Source organism: Schistocerca nitens, chromosome 1, assembly GCF_023898315.1.
Source record: "Schistocerca nitens isolate TAMUIC-IGC-003100 chromosome 1, iqSchNite1.1, whole genome shotgun sequence".
Classification (NCBI taxonomy): domain Eukaryota; kingdom Metazoa; phylum Arthropoda; class Insecta; order Orthoptera; family Acrididae; genus Schistocerca; species Schistocerca nitens.
Window position 1 is genome coordinate 752,306,472 of NC_064614.1, and position 16,130 is coordinate 752,322,601.

The 16,130-nt window shown below is 43.6% G+C and overlaps 1 non-coding gene across 1 annotated transcript; it reads right to left on the reverse strand.

Moving 5' to 3' along the window:
• Window positions 1-15,537: 15,537 nt before the first annotated feature.
• Window positions 15,538-15,611, reverse strand: Trnat-ugu (transfer RNA threonine (anticodon UGU)). Its single transcript has one exon. It is a non-coding gene; the product is annotated as a tRNA-Thr (tRNA).
• Window positions 15,612-16,130: the final 519 nt, after the last annotated feature.

Genomic DNA, 16,130 nt, shown 5'->3' on the forward strand with positions numbered 1-16,130 from the left:
TGACTCGCCAGACATTCAGGTGGAGGCGCTTCGTAATCGATCTGTAGTCTCGGAAGGAGAAAGGAAACAAACAAGCATCCACTAAAAAATTCGTTTGCATTATGCGTTTACCTGGTGACATTGGTAATCGCGAAAACATGTAGCTGTTGTTGCAGTATTCAGTCTGAAGAGTGGTTTGATGCAGCTCTCCACCTTAGTCTGTCTTGCGAAAATTTTTTCATCTCTTCATAACTACGGTATCCTTTTACAGCTGAAACTGCTTACTGCAGTCAAACCTTAGTCTCTCTCTACCACACTGACGGAAAAAATCGCTACATAAAAAGGTAATGTAGAGTAACGAAATTTCAGGAATGCATTTCTTTAGGTAACATATTTAAGTGATTACCATTGCTGGCTCACAGGTTAATGTAAGTGCGAGATAGGCTACTGCAAATGTGAAATACTGGTACATTAATAACCGGTGTAACCGCCAGAATGTTGAATGCAAGCATGCAAACGTGCGAGCATTGTATTTTATAGGGGCCGGATGCCAGTTTGTAGGATGGAGATCCATGCCTGATACATTTGGTCGGCCGACCGGTGTGGCCGAGCGGTTGTAGGCGCTTCAGTCTGGAACCGCGCGACCGCTACGGTCGCAGGTTCGAATCCTGCCTCCGGCACGGATGTGTGTGATGCCCTTAGGTTAGTTAGGTTTCAGTAGTTCTAAGTCCTAGGGGACTGATGACCTCAGATGACCTCACCATAGTGCTCAGAGCCATTTGAACCATTTGAACACTTGGTCGGTCAATACAGAGATGGTTAGTGCTGTTTGTGGAGGACGCTGGAGTTGTCACCCAACGAAGTCTCGTATCTGGTGATCGAGCAGGCCAGGGCAACATGTCGATACTCTGTAGAGTGTTGGCGAGCTTTATCCTGTTGGGAAAAATGGTTCAAATGGCTCTGAGCACTATGGGACTTAACATCTGATGTCATCAGTCCTCTAGAACTTAGAACTACTTAAACCTAACTAATCTAAGGACATCACACACATCCATGCCCGAGGCAGGATTCGAACCTGCGACCGTAGCGGTCGCGCGGTTCCAGACTGAAGCGCCTAGAACCGCTGGGCCACACCGGCCGGCCCTGTTGGGAAAAGCACCCCCTGGAATGGCAGCACAATAGGTCGAATCACTAAACTGAGGAACAAATTTTCAGTCAAGGTCCGTGGGATAACCACGAGAGTGCTCCTGTTATCATACAAAATCTCACCCCAGCCCGTAACTCCAGGTGGAAGCCAATGTGTGCAGCACGCAGACAGGTTGGTTGCAAGCCCTCAACCGGCCTACTTCTAACGGCCATCATTGGCACCTAAGGCAAAACCAGCTTTCATCAGGAAACGCAACCGAACTTCATCCTCATCTCGAATGAGCTCTCGCTTGACACCACTGAAGTCGTAAATTGCGGTGGTTTGGGGTCAGTGGAATGGACCTACAGGCCGTCTGGCTCGGAGCTGTCCTTCAAGTCACCGATTTGTGATGTCGTGTCACTGTGTTGCCAACTTTTGCTAAAATTACTGTTGCAGATGCAGCACTATGCGCCAGAGCTATACGCCAAACGCGGTGGTGGTGCCGCTTGGACGTCCGGAGCCCTGCCTTCTTGTGACCGTACATTCTCGTGACAACCGCTGCCAGCAGTTATGTACAGTGGCTACATTCCTGCCAATTCTTTCTGCGATACTGCAGAAGGAACATCCTGCTTCTCGTAGTCCTATTACACAACCTCGTTCAAAGTCAGTGAGGTGTCGATAATGGTGTCTTTGTCATCTTAAAGGCATTCTTGACTAACATCAACTCACCACGTCCAATCTCAAAGATAACTAACGCCCACGACCGTTACGGCGTGTATTTATAGCAAACCTGATTTGCATGCGCATAGTGGCGCTACTGGCTCACTCTTATCGACTGGCGCGAAAGTTGAATAGACATAACCTTTCAGATGTAGAAACACCCGAACAACTTTCGTTTACATCGCAGAACTCCTTCTTTGCGTTGCGATTTTTTTCCTTCAGTGTATTTTTACACTCCACACTTCCCTCCGTTTGTCAACTGACGATTTCTTGATGCGCCAGGACATGTTTGGCCAAACAATCCTTTCTTTTAATAAATTTCCGCCATAAATTCCTTTTGCCCCTAATTCGGTACATTTATTCTCGTTATTTACCCAATCTTGCACTCTAATCTTCAGCATTCTACTTAGCATCATATTTCATAAACCTATAGCCTGACAAAAAGAAGTGAAGCACTCAGAAGACATGGTCGGATGTCAGTGTAACTTCGTGTAGGTACACATGATCGGCAAGTATGTAAATGATTAGGGGTGCAGTTGTCTGTGACAGAACGGCACCAGAGTGCAGTTGTGTTGTTTGCGTTGAGTGTTGTCACTATGTCTGGTACGGTAAACAGGGTCTCGCAGGAGGCAGAAGTCTGGTAAACATGGGGTCCAAATGTATACCTTATGAGCTATGAGCACTTCTTCGTCTTCGATACTGGCAAACAAATCTCTTCTACTACAAGCTCTTTGTTTTCCGTATTGGGAGGAGGTAGTAGAGACGAAAAAAAGAAAAATTGTTTATAAACATGGGATCTAAAATGTATACCTTATGAACTGTGAGTATTGTTCAGTAGAAGAGATGTGTTTCACAATAGAACTGTGAGTATTGTTCAGTAGAAGAGATGTGTTTCAGAATAGCGACGGTGCACAAGTGCTCATAGTTCTTAAGGTATGCATTTTAGAGCCCATTTTGCTTCGAATGCCATTCCTGGCATATCCCTGAATATTGACCATTCCTCCTGGAACACACACTGTAGATGTTGAGTAATCACTGTAAAGGACACGCTGATGGTAGTAACTCCTCATTGGGAGCGTTATCAGCACTTGGCTAGCTCGAATGGGGCCTCATTGTGATCAGCATTTGACCGGCTGGTCGAATGGTGCGGTATTCAAATTTGTGAGGCATTAGGATATGACAGTGGACCTAGAGTGTAGGCATACTCGTCGTGACGTTTCCGATCGACCACGCTTCACCACCATCGCCATACTGTGCTCTAAGCACATCGCAACTCCATCAGATCTGCGCCTGCCAGAACAAGTAACGGACCCCGTCCCATGCGTGCCTACCGTTAACACCGTAGCACAGGCGGCTGCGATTGGAGTGGTGCCGTGAGTGGGAACTGGGAAGCGTGAACTACTGATGAATGGTGTCGCACTGTGTTCAGCGATGAATGGCGGTCCTGCACTACACAGGATGACCATCGTCGGCCTGTATGGCGGCGACCTGAGGTCAGGGCCCAGTGCCGGCCTCCGTGACCGAGCGATTCTAGGCGCTTCAATCTGCAACCGCGCAACCGCTACGGTCGCAGGTTCGAATCCTGCTTGGGACATGGATGTGTGTGATGTCCTTAGGTTAGGTTAGGTTCAAGTAGTTCTAAGTTCTAAGGGACTGATGACCTCAGATGTTAAGTCCTATAGTGCTCAGAGCCATTTGAAAAGGGCCCAACCTTCCAAAGTTTTGCAGAGGCGCAGTACTGTTACTCTTGGTGTTAAGGTGTAGGGAGCCATCCAGTATGACTTTAGGTCGAGGCCGGTAGTGCCCTGACGGCAGAACGATACGGCACGGACATCCTGCGTCTTCATCTGTTATCTCTCATACGACAGTATCCTCGCGCTATTTTTCAAAAGGACAATGCTCTTCCGTGCGTGACACCTGTCTCTGTGAAATATCTGTGTGATGTTGAGGTACTTCTGTGGCCACCAAGATCTCCAGATCTGTTCCCGATAGAATATGTGTCCGACCTGCTCGGACGTCAACTCGATCCCAGTGACTATATGCGGGATATCAAGGACCAGTTATAACAGTTGTGAGCCAGTTTGTTCAGGGGAGCATACAACGGTTTTATGACACCCTTCCGAACCGAATCAGTGCGTGTATTTAGGCCAAGTCGGGACCGAATTGAGACTAATAAGTGGTCTCACAGTGCCAGTTTCTTTGTCAATCTGATTCGATTTTGTAATCGATCCTATAAGATCACATAACGACTCATTACGTTGCCATCCAGTTCGTTTCTTCTTCCTCCTCTTCTGGGTGCTTCACTTTTTTTCGTCAGGCAGTGTATTTATCGTCCACCTTTCATTTCTGTGGAAGGCCACTCTCTAGACAAAATTACCTTCAGGAAAGAGAACTCTGCAGGGTGTTTCAGAAGTAAAGACATACAGAATTCTTACACGCTTCCGTATGCTGAAAATAATAATATCTGAAACTCATAAGTTGGAGAGATTATCCAGAATAAACTAGCTTTTTCGTTTTTAAATCAACTGGAGCGGTAATAATGCATAACGTGAACTTAGCTAAACTGTTGCTGTTTTCAGCCATAGCCTGTTTTGATGCAGCTCTCCGTGCTAGTCAATTGCGTGGAAGTCTCTTCATTTAGATATTACTGCAACGTGCACCCAATGAGCTAACAAGTTTTACTAATCATAGGAGTACGTGTCTTCGTTGTCAAATTAACTACTCTCTGATGCCATGCGCTCTGCTGTGCCATCTTAGCCCTACTTTTAGGTGAATTGTGCCTAAAGCTTTTTCAGCTGAATACCACTTCACTATCACTCGATCTACACATCTAATCTTCTGCATTCTTCCGTAGCATCACATTTCTAAAGTTTCTGTCCATTCCTTGCTTGTGTTGCTTATCACTCACGTTCCGTTGCTTCTTTTTTCCGGAAACCTTCTGTTTTGTATAGTCAGTTTACATTATACACTGAGGTGACAAAACTCAGGGGAAAGCGATGTGTACGTATGAACACGGTGATAGTATCGCGTGCCAAACACATAAAAGAGCAGTGCATTGACGGATACATTATTTGTACTCAGGTGATTCGTATGAAAAGATATCCGACGTGATTATGACCACACGACGGCTATTAAGAGACTTTGAATACAGAATGGTAGCATGGGACATTCCATTTCGAAAATCGCTTGGGAATATTCCCAGATCCACAGTGTCAAGATTGTGCCGACAATGCCAAATTTCAGGCATTATCTCTCGCACGGACAGCGCAGTGATCTACGGCCTTCACTTAAACGATCGATAGCAGCGGTGTATCCGTACAGTTATCAGCGCCAACTGTCAAGCAACACTGCGGGAAGTAATCCCAGAAATCATTGGGGGACGTACGATGACAGTGCGGCGAAATCTGGTGTTAATGTACCATGGCAGCGGACGACCGACGCGAGTGCCTTTGCTAACAGCACGACATCGCCTGCAGTGTCTCTCCTCGGCTCCTGATCATATCGCTTGGATTCTAGACGGCTGGAAAACAGTGGCCTGATCGTATGCGTCCTGATTTCATTTGGTAAGAGCTGATAGTGGGGCTCGAGAGTGGCGCAGACCCAACCGAGTCATGGACCCAAGGTTCGTTTGGGGAAGGAGACCAGACAGCGTGGTCATCGGTCTCATCGGATTAGGGAAGGATGGGGAAGGAAGTCGGCCGTGCCCTTTCAGAGGAACCATCCCGGCATTTGCCTGGAGTGATTTAGGGAAATCACGGAAAACCTAAATCAGGATGGCCGGACGCGGGATTGAACCTTCGTCCTTCCGAATGCGAGTCCAGTGTCTAACCAATGCGCCACCTCGCTCGGTGCCATGGACCCAAGTTGTCAACAAGGCACTGTGCTAGCTGGTGGTGGCTGTTGTGGTGTGGGCTTTGTTTACATGAAATGGACTGATTCCCCTGGTCAAACTGAACCGACCATTGACCTGAAATATTTATGTTCAGCTACTTAGAGTGGTAAACGGAAGTACTAAACAATGAAGAGATACACTTTAAGCTCTATAAGGCTATAGATAATGCGATAAGGAACAGCTCAGTAGCCAGTTCAGTTGAAGAGGAATGGACGTCTCCAGAAAGAGCAGTCACAGAAACTGAAAAGAAAAACGTAGGTACAAAGAAGGTAACTGCGAAAAAAACAATGGGTAACAGAAGAAATACTTCAGTTAATCGATGAAAGAAGGAAGTACAAAAATGTTCAGAGAAATTCAGGAATACAGAAATACAAGTCGCTTAAGCCTGAAATAAACAGGAAGTGCAGGGAAGCTAAAGCGAAATGGCTGCATGGAAAATGTAAAGAAATCGAAAAAGAAATGTTTGTTGGAAGGACTGACTCAGTGTATAGAGAAGGCAAAACAAATTTCGGTGAAATTAAAAGCAAGGGTGATAAAATTAAGAGTGTAATGGGAATTCCACTGTTAAATGAAGAGTTTGGTTTTAGGAAATGTAAAAGCACCACAGAGGCAGGTCTGATCTAGAGATTAATAATGGAAGTAATAGTAATGAAAAATCAAGATAAATTCACAGGATTTGTCGACCTGGAAAAAGCGTTCGACGGTGCCAAATGGTGCAGTACGTTTGAAATTCTGAGGAAAATAGGGGTAAGCTATAGAAAGAGCCAAGAGTTAAGAGGAAATAATAAAATTGGAAGACCAAGAACGAAGTTCTCGGATTAAAAAGGATGTAAGACAGGCACGTAGCCTTTCGCCCCTGGTGTTTAATCTATACTTCGAAGAAGCAATGATTGAGATAAAAGAAAGGTTAAGGAGGGGAATTAAAATTAAAGATAAAAGGATATCAATGATAAGATTCGCTGATGACATTGATGTCCTCAGTGAAAGTAAAGAAAAGTTACAAGATCTGCTGAATGGACTGAGCAGTCTACGGAGTACAGAATATGGACAGCGAGTAAATCGAAGAAAGACAAAAGTAATGAGACGTAGCAGAAATGAGAACAGCGAGACACTTAACATCAGAATTGATTGTCACAAAGCAGATGATGTGAAGGAATTCTGCTACCTAGGCAGCAAAAAACCAATGACGGACGGAGCAAGGAGGACCTAAAACGCAGATTAGAGCCGGCAAAAAGGACATTCCTGGCCAAGAAAATTCTACTAGTGTGAAACATAGGTTTTAATTGGAGGAAGAAGTTTTTGAGAATGTACGTTTGGAGCACAGCATTGTATGGTAATGTAGCGTGGACTGTGGAAAAACCGGAACGGAATGGAATCGAGGAGTTTGAGATGTAGTACTACAGACTCATGTTGAAAATTAGGTGGACTGATAAGGTCAGGAATGAGGAGGTCCTGGGCAGAAACGGAGAGGTAAGAAATTGAAAGGTCTCTGTTGGATTCCTTTCATGTTTAATTTCTTAAATCTGTTGTCATTTACGGCATAAATTCCTCTTCTAAATTTACTGTGGCGTTTCTGACTATCTGGGAGGAGACTGAGTAGTGGAACGTGTTACTTTTACACATAAACAAGAACGATCTGTCACACTACTACACTTTAAAACACAGTTTATATGTAATTTATGTCACACAGTCTCATATGGAACCTACATCCGCTTTCTTTTATATACTGTATATGATAAGATACTGTCATCCCCCTTCCCTTCTGTGTGAGAGGATGAATGAGCAAATGTATTTCTAGTTGCAAGCTTGAGGGTAGCAGACAAGGCTGTCTGCTAGAGAACAGTAAGACCAACGTCGGAACAGGTAGCTACGCTTTCTAAAAGCAAAGAGGTTTCTATCCTTAGTATGGTCCTGTCCGTCCGTTGTCATGTTGGTATAGGAAGCTGCCCCTCTGGCCACTTCCGTTTGTATTTGTGAGCCACCCTGAGGAAGCACGCTCGGTAGTAGCGCAGGTCAGTTGGTCCGTGGCGAGCGTCTGAAGTGGTAAGATCTCCGGCTAAGCGCGTGTCTGCTAAGTCCGTAGGACAATGGATTTCTTAAGTTCAGCCTAACTGAAAATTTAATCACCTTTATTTCAGGTTTAGCTCTAAAATATCTAAGGTTATCTTAAATTGCAGCGCAGTGTAATTCTCGTGTGAAGTTCAGATTATTTTCCGGTAGTTGCTTTGTCACTACTTTATGAGTAAGGTGGAACCACGTGTTGATCAGTAACTCTAACTAAGATCAATCTTAAATGCGAATGCTTGTGTGATTATAACGTCTCGTCTCGACAATATTTTTCAATATAGCAACTTTTCTTTATGTTCAACCCACGTGGGGTGTACTTTGCGAGACCAGTACCACGTGCTTATATAACTGTTTGACCCGTCAGGTTAACAGTAAGACGTTAGTAACCAGTTCGAGGTTTTTCTTTTGTAAATTGCTTTTCGATCTAATTTATTTTAATTATCAAAATTATTGTGGAGTTATACGCTTTGTGTAAACCAAGTTGACCACGTGAAGCATGTGGTGTAAGCATCAAAGTAGCCCTCAGCTATTCTTTTTGGGAAGATTTCACAGAGAGTTAGTATGAATTTAGTATACCAGTGTGTGGTAATTACATGACGGACAGGATTGTGCTACGAACGTAATTTCTTTGGGTGAAAATTTGAATCTGTTGGTAGTGGTTAACTTTCTCTTGCATACGTTTCAACATTCTTTGTGTGTTGTTTGATGAATGCAGTGTTGTATGCAGTCTCCCAATCTTGGCTCCATATTTGATGTGTTCCGTAAGATTGCAATCTCACATTTTCACAATCCTAAATAAGGCACCAGTTTAGTTAGGAATAAAGTTTAATATGCTGAAATTTCAATGATGAATCTTAAAAATAAATTTCCAAATATAAACTGATTTCTCTCTTTTTATTTAAATTCTCTTTTATATATATATATATTACCGGTTGTTGTTTGACTATTAAAAGATTATAATTAATGTTAAGTCTGGTTGGGAATTTGGTAAACCTAGACTAGATACCCAGTCGTGAAACAGTTGATGAGTAATGCAAGATTAACTTCCCCAGACAGCTCACAGCGTTTAACCCGCTTTTATTGGCTAGCAGTAACGCTTACATAGCAAATCAAAGTAACAATATTACAGCATATATGGAAAACATTGAAAAGAAGAAGGGACAGGATGGTAGGACATCAGGGGTAACTTCCATTGTACTAGAGGAAGCCTAAGAGCGTAAAAACTATAGAGGAAGAGAGAGATTGAAATACATCCAGCAGGTAGTTGAGGATGTGAGTTGCAAGTACTACTCTGAGATGAAGAGGTTGGCACAGGACAGGAATTCGTGGAGGGCCGCATCAAACCACTCAAAAGACAGATGATGAAACAATGGAGACATTCATGGACTTCATGCTCCCAAATGATGAAATGTTTGTGGATGACAACGCGCTATGTCTCCAGGTTCAACAATGGTTCGCGATTGGTTTGAAAAACATTCTGGACGATTCGAGCGAATGATTTGGTCATCCAGATCGCCCGATATGAATGCCATCAAACATTTACGGGACATAACTGAGAGGTCAGTTCGTGCACAAAATCCTGCACCGACAACTGTTTGGCAATTATGGTGGGCTATAGAGGCAGCATGGCTCAGTATTTTTGCAGGGGACTTTGAATTACTTGTTAAGTCCATGGGACGTCGAGTAGCTTAACTATGCCGGGCAAAAGGCATCCCATCACTTTTGTCACCTTAATGTAATGCGACTGTGGTACAGTCTGACTACATTTGTAATGTGGTATCTAGGCATGTCTGATCTCACGCTGCGGACTAATTGAAGGATAAATGTGTGTGCTTTGCTGCACTCTCGCCCATCTTCCAACACATGAGTCCTTATGGCCGTAGCGAATGCCGCTGGTACGAATGAAAGAAATAAAACGAAATATATGTTGGTCCTAATTTTCAGTGCAGTCGTCTAGCGGTTAGTAAAAATCGCTTGTTTGATCATCGTTCAAAGACTGAATCTGTACGATGTTGTCGTCAGGAATGAGGACGACTTTCTGAATAACGACTTCTCCCCACAGCACCTTCGGTGTTTGAACAACAATGATGGCTCAGTTTTATTTATTGATTTACTATTCGCTCGTCACTATTAGCGTAACAAAAATAAGTGATTTCTTTTCAAAGAACACAGTACTACGAACTGATGAATTTCATTCCAATTTTCAGAAGTACTACAAACCTAAAGTAGAAGAGTTTGGAGTTATTTGTTATCTTTGCTAAAACAGAGGACTGTGAAGTCCCGTATGTGGGTGTGAACTACTGGCTAAGGTCTTTCGACTACCCTACTGTGTGAGACCGTTGATTTTTTTATTCGTACCTTTAACGTAGAATGGTATAGCTATATAGGAAATGATTCTGGTAGCTCTACTAAGCAATCCACAGCGACCAGACACTGGCACGTCCAACCATCTCCACGGTCTAGTTCTGTGCCTCATTCGGATGACAGACAATGTCGATGGACCCTATACTAATTACCCTACTTCACCTCCCAGGTGATGTGGAGGCTTTGCGTGGAACTGTGACAAAGCAGTTTTTCAGTCCAGGTACACTCTCTTTTAGCCTACATTAAGACACATTGGTCCTTGGTTTATTGTAATTTAATTTTATTTAGATTATTTGTATTGATCTATTTATTGCTGAAAAACTCTGAATGAGCTATTACTGATCTGTTGTGTACTTAGTCGTACGTTCAATTTTCCATTTTATTGCGCACATCTTTGTTGGAATACACGATACAACATGCTGTCGTCTTGAGTTTTGAGTTCTACGTACGAATCTCTATGGCGAGACGTTTCTAGAAGACAACACTCGTGTATCTTTTGGTGGCATTGAACACAAGTATGGTCTACAAGCCTTCCTCCATTTAGTGCTAAATACGAAGTTTGGTTGGTAGCTGTCTGGCTGGCAGCAACGTCGATAACAGCAAGTCTCCAATCTTCACGTCTTTGTGCTTTCTTCTTCATCTCCCTGTAGGAACTGTGGCCAGCATCTTTTATAATATGATCCGTGTACTACAGTGACCTTCCTCTAGTTCTAATGTCCATTGACACACCCCTCTATTATTTTCTTTAGAATGCCCTCATGTCTCAGTTGATGACACAAATAAATCTGAACTCTTCTTTTTACAACAGTGATCAGTAAGCTCCTCTCCCATTCTTTTAAGGACTTTGTTATTTGTGATCGTGTTCAGGAAATGCCTGTAATAACACTTCTCAAAAGAATTCAATCTTTTACTTAATGCGGACCCTAGAGTCCAGATCTCATAGTCATTCAGCGCCGCATTCCAAACACGGGCTTTTGTGAACATCTTTTTGACTGGTAGCTTGTTACTTTTCGTTCTAGGGGACTGATGACCTCAGATGTTAAGTCCCATAGTGCTCAGAGCCATTTGAACCTTAACCTTCTCTGCAAGGAACATGATGTGTCAGACAGCCTTCCTCCATATGAGAGTATGTAGCCCATATTTTTAATAAATCCAGTCATTCCTCCTAATACGTTGCCGCTTCAGTGATGCTTTATCATATAGACAAGAGAAAGTTCCTTCTTTTACAATAGAATATTTTATTTATGTGTACCAAACATGTGTCACCCATTTGTGCTATGCATCTTCAGTGGTCTATAATATACAAGAAAATTATGTAGTTATACATATTTTGATAATAGAGCTGTTGTGATTGTTGGAAGTTCATTTAATTATCTAATTATTTCCAACTATATAGTTGTGTTTTTTACACTTACATTCATTTATATGCCTTTTCATGTACCTGTGTGGTGTTCTATATGTACTAGATGCATGTAGTATAGGTTTCTTCAATGGAGAGACTACTGGAGATGCCTAACATGAATAGGGGAGGCATTTTTAGTAGACACAAATAAAACGGTCAGTTGAAAAAGGCGGAATTTTTCTTATCTATATGATAAAAGAATATTGGCTCGTATGTATTACTTTATCGTCATCCAGAAACGTTGCACTGCACTATGACATTCCGTATACTTTGCTGCTGTACATATGATGAGCAACCTGAAAAACAGGGCCATTTATGGGGCTAGGTGTTTTGTCACCACAGGCGAAAACTGAAAAATGACGTCCGCTCTCTTTACTACCATCAATCCCTCTCATACCCCTCCCCCGCCCCCAAGCACCAACAACACCCAACGGCACAACTGCGCAGATCTTCTCTTACACTTTTAATCATTAAGCTAAAGTGACCAGACGTCCTCAGTTGCTGAAGACAGCTCTCAGTTTTCATGCTTTTCCTCAATCGTTTTAAAACTGATTTTTCACTTTTTAATTTTTTTCTCCTCATTTGCTCCATTCTTTCGCTGTCTGATTTGAAATTAATTTTTTCCGTCCTTTGCGACCTCTAAAATTTTGCCGCCCTAGGCGCCAGCCTCGTCTTGCTTAATTGTAGAAAAGGTGCTGATTATAGTCGCCGCTAAAAATGATTTAAACGAGCGTTCTTGGATGTGGCTGTATAATGCGACATAAAAAGAGCGTGTGCAGAAGTGAACGCGTCGAGAAGATATCAACGTTGATGTTTTAAATGGAACAGTGCAGTGCATTATTTCGAGATCGCGGATACAATGATGTAAATATTTCACAAACCAGACAAGATATTACGCTGTGAAAGTGCTTTTAAAATTGTGAGCAGTCTGTTCTTATGACTTTGGGTTGCAAGATGTACCATAACTTTGTGCCATTCTCAGAGCAGTACATGCTCCGGAACCTACTGACACTACTCCAATGTTGGAAATTAGTGGCGTGTAACTCTTTGTTTAGTGAGATATGAAAAACGAAATATTTGTGTCCACGAAGAATGAGCAGAGCATTTCTTTGGTGAGTGCCAATGTCTTTTTTTCCATTTTACTGTGGTTGCAATAATGGTTATATCTGCTATTACTTCGTATCAGCTTTGCTGCCTTTGATACAGTCTGATCACCTGCTCCACAACTTAATACCGACATGATACATACCATGCTAGTCTACCCATTTGTAATATATATATATATATATATATATATATATATATATATATATATATATATATATATATAAGTGAAGAAATCAATAAGCTCTTGACAACGATAATAGTTTTTCAAGAATAATATGTAAATGACCTTCGGCATGGCTCTGGGCAAGTTCGAGAAGTGTATACAGCGATGCATCTGCAACTCTGTCACGTCTTCCAACGAGCAACACTTGCCTAGCGAGACATCGCAGCAATTGAGGCACTTGGATCTTCATTCGGGAGCAGCGGATTCAAAGCCCTGTTCACTCAACCAGATTTCGGTTTCTGGTGCCTCCTCAAATAGCTTGACGCAAATACTGGGATGTTTCATTTGGCAAGGGCAGTCCAAATATCATTCACCATGACTGCCCATTCCGAGCTCCTATGCCGCCTCTAATGAAGCCTTTGAGGAACACTTAAGCCTCATCTTCGTTCTTTCCGAACGGTAATACAAAACTGATCACATCTTATATGAACTTTCAGCATGCTGGAGTAGCTTTGGTCAGTAACTTCTTTTAATCAGTACAACGAAAAACCAGTACAAGTTGCAAATTTTTACGTTTTATTCATTCGATGACTAGCTTCGAGCCGAGACCCATTTTCAAATCATCATGACAAAGTCGAAAATGGCGTTTCCGAAGATGTCAAAAATGTGCAATGAACAATTACAATACATGCAGATATGGGTCTACGCCCAAAGCTAGTCATCGAATGAATAAAAAGTAAAAACTTAGACTAGTTTTTCGTTGTACAATTTTTTTTATCTTTGTGGTGCGCTTTTCGTTCCGAGTTGGAGGAACTTCAAAACCCAAGCGAGGTGGCGCAATCGGTAGCACACTGGACTCGCATTCGGGAGGATGGCGGTTCAAACCCCGTCCGGCCATCCTGATTTAGGTTTTCCGTTATTTCCCTAAATCACTTGAGGCAAATGCCGGGATGATTCGTTTCCAATGGCACGGCCGACTTACTTCCCCATCCTTCCCATTCCGATGGAACCGATGGCCTCGCCGTTTGGTCCAGTCTCCCAAATCAACCAACCAAATATCCATATTGGGGTCCAATCAGTCAGTCTCGAGAGTAAGAGAAGTAGGCTAAGTACTGGTGTGGGGTTTCACCCTCCGACTTCTGTCATCATTACACAACACAAAAATATCACCACGCTGTATACACATCCATTACCCACCGGCATTTAACGCACACACATCCCTCTTACATCGGATGGAAAGGATCCAGCGTGTGGGAAAGTAAACATCATTTTCGATTAGGCGGCTGAACTTGCTCCTCGGGGTGAGAAATCTGGGAATTGGACAGGTAAGTTAACGAGTCCTATGTTCCTCGAGGCGTTTGTGATATGAACTGCAGTGTGTGGTACTGCATTATCCTACGGAAAACTCCAACTGGTCTCCTGGAGATAAAGAGTATGACGACAAGGTTTACCATTTTTGTCGCATACTGGCGGTATTTAGCCTGTCATTTCCTTCAGTAATTACCGTATCAGTCCTGTTGTCATAGTCAATAACTCTCCACAATATCATTCCAGGAGATGGACAGTTATGGGTCTCGAGAGTTACAGCTCCCCGTGACCTTTCATTAGGCCGTCTACGGACACGTTGGCGTCGATGTGACCGCCACAAATAGAATGTTACACATTGTCCCAGCTGACTATGTCTCCACACCATGCAATTCTCTGGGCTATCGTGCTAGCGATAGCAATTCAACCCAGCTTCTGGAATATTGGTGATGACTCTCTGAACGTAACCTCAGCGCGGATTTAAGCTGTAGTAATATTCATATTCGTGAGAGCCAATCGAACAATTCTGTGTTATCCTGGTGTACTCCCGGAAGAACTCCTACCTACTCTTGTTGCCAACTGTTGTCCTGAGACGATCTCGTCACGATTGGTTTTGCAGCAGTCAAATTCTGCAACTGTCTTTGCGAACTGTCAGCATGATACTTCTATGCCCCTAATGGCAATGATTTTTCGTTTCTCAGTGTCTGAACGACGGCGACATGCCGCACGTACACATCCACTGGACGTGCTGTGCTGCGATCTCCGTCTAGTGTGTCCCAGTTAAAGCCCTCCCTGCTAGCCGCGCGGTCTAACGCGCTGCTTTCCGAGCGGGAAGGCGTGCCGGTCCCCGGCACGAATCCGCCCGGCGGGTTAGTGTCGCGGTCCGGTGTGCCGACCAGCCTGTGGATCGTTCTTAAGGCAGTTTTCCATCTACCTCGGCGAATGCGGGCTGGTTCCCCTTTTTCGCCTCAGTTACACTATGTCGGCGGTTGCTGCGCAAACACTGTCTCCACGTACGCGTACTCCAAAATTACTCTACCACGCAAACATTGGGGTTACACTCAACTGGAATGAGACGTTCCCGGGAGGGTCCACTGCGGGCCGAACCGCACAGTAAGCCTAGGTTCAGTGTGGGGCGGCGGTGGTGTGAGTGGACTGCTGTAGCCTGTTGTGGGGTTGTGAACCACCGAGGGCTACGCAGTAACGTTAGACACACCAAAAAGCGGTCTCGTACTCTCTTTTCGTCTGCAGGAATGACTTTCTTTCTATATATGAAGATAGTAACTGCTCTCGAAAGAACAGATACCATTGATGACCGTGCAGCTTCTCTACAATAAATGATAATTAATTGAAACCCTCAGCTGCCGACAGGTAGTGTTGATATACCTCTATGGGGGACAGCTGAAAAAGTGTTCCCCGACCGGGACTCGAACCCGGGATCTCCTGCTTACATGACAGACGCTCTATCCATCTGAGCTACCGAGGACACGGATAAATAGCGCGACTGCAGGAACTTATCCCTTTCATGCTTCCCGTGAGACCCACATTCCCAACTATCCAACTGTCATTATCTATTAGGTGCATTACGTATGTAGATTGTGGACAGCTGGGAATGTGGGTCTCACGGGAAGCGTGCAAGGGATAAGTCCCTGCAGTCGCGCTATTCATCTGTCCTCGGTGGCTCAGATTGATAGCCGGCACGGTAGCTCAGCCTGTTCGGTCAGAGGGCTGGTTGGCCTCTGTAATAAAAAACACTGAGTGGAACGATCAACAAAAAAACGAACTTTACCGGATGTCATATGGCAACGACCAAATCCAACGAACAAAAATGAAAAAAAAAGGATAGAGCGTCTGCCATGTAAGCAGAAGATCCCGTGTTCGAGTCCCAGTCGGGGCACACATTTTCAGCTGTCCCCATCGAGGTATATCAACAACACCTGTCGGCAGCTGAGGGTTTCAATTAATTATCATTTATTTTGACTTTCTTTCTGTCTGAAAATCATAA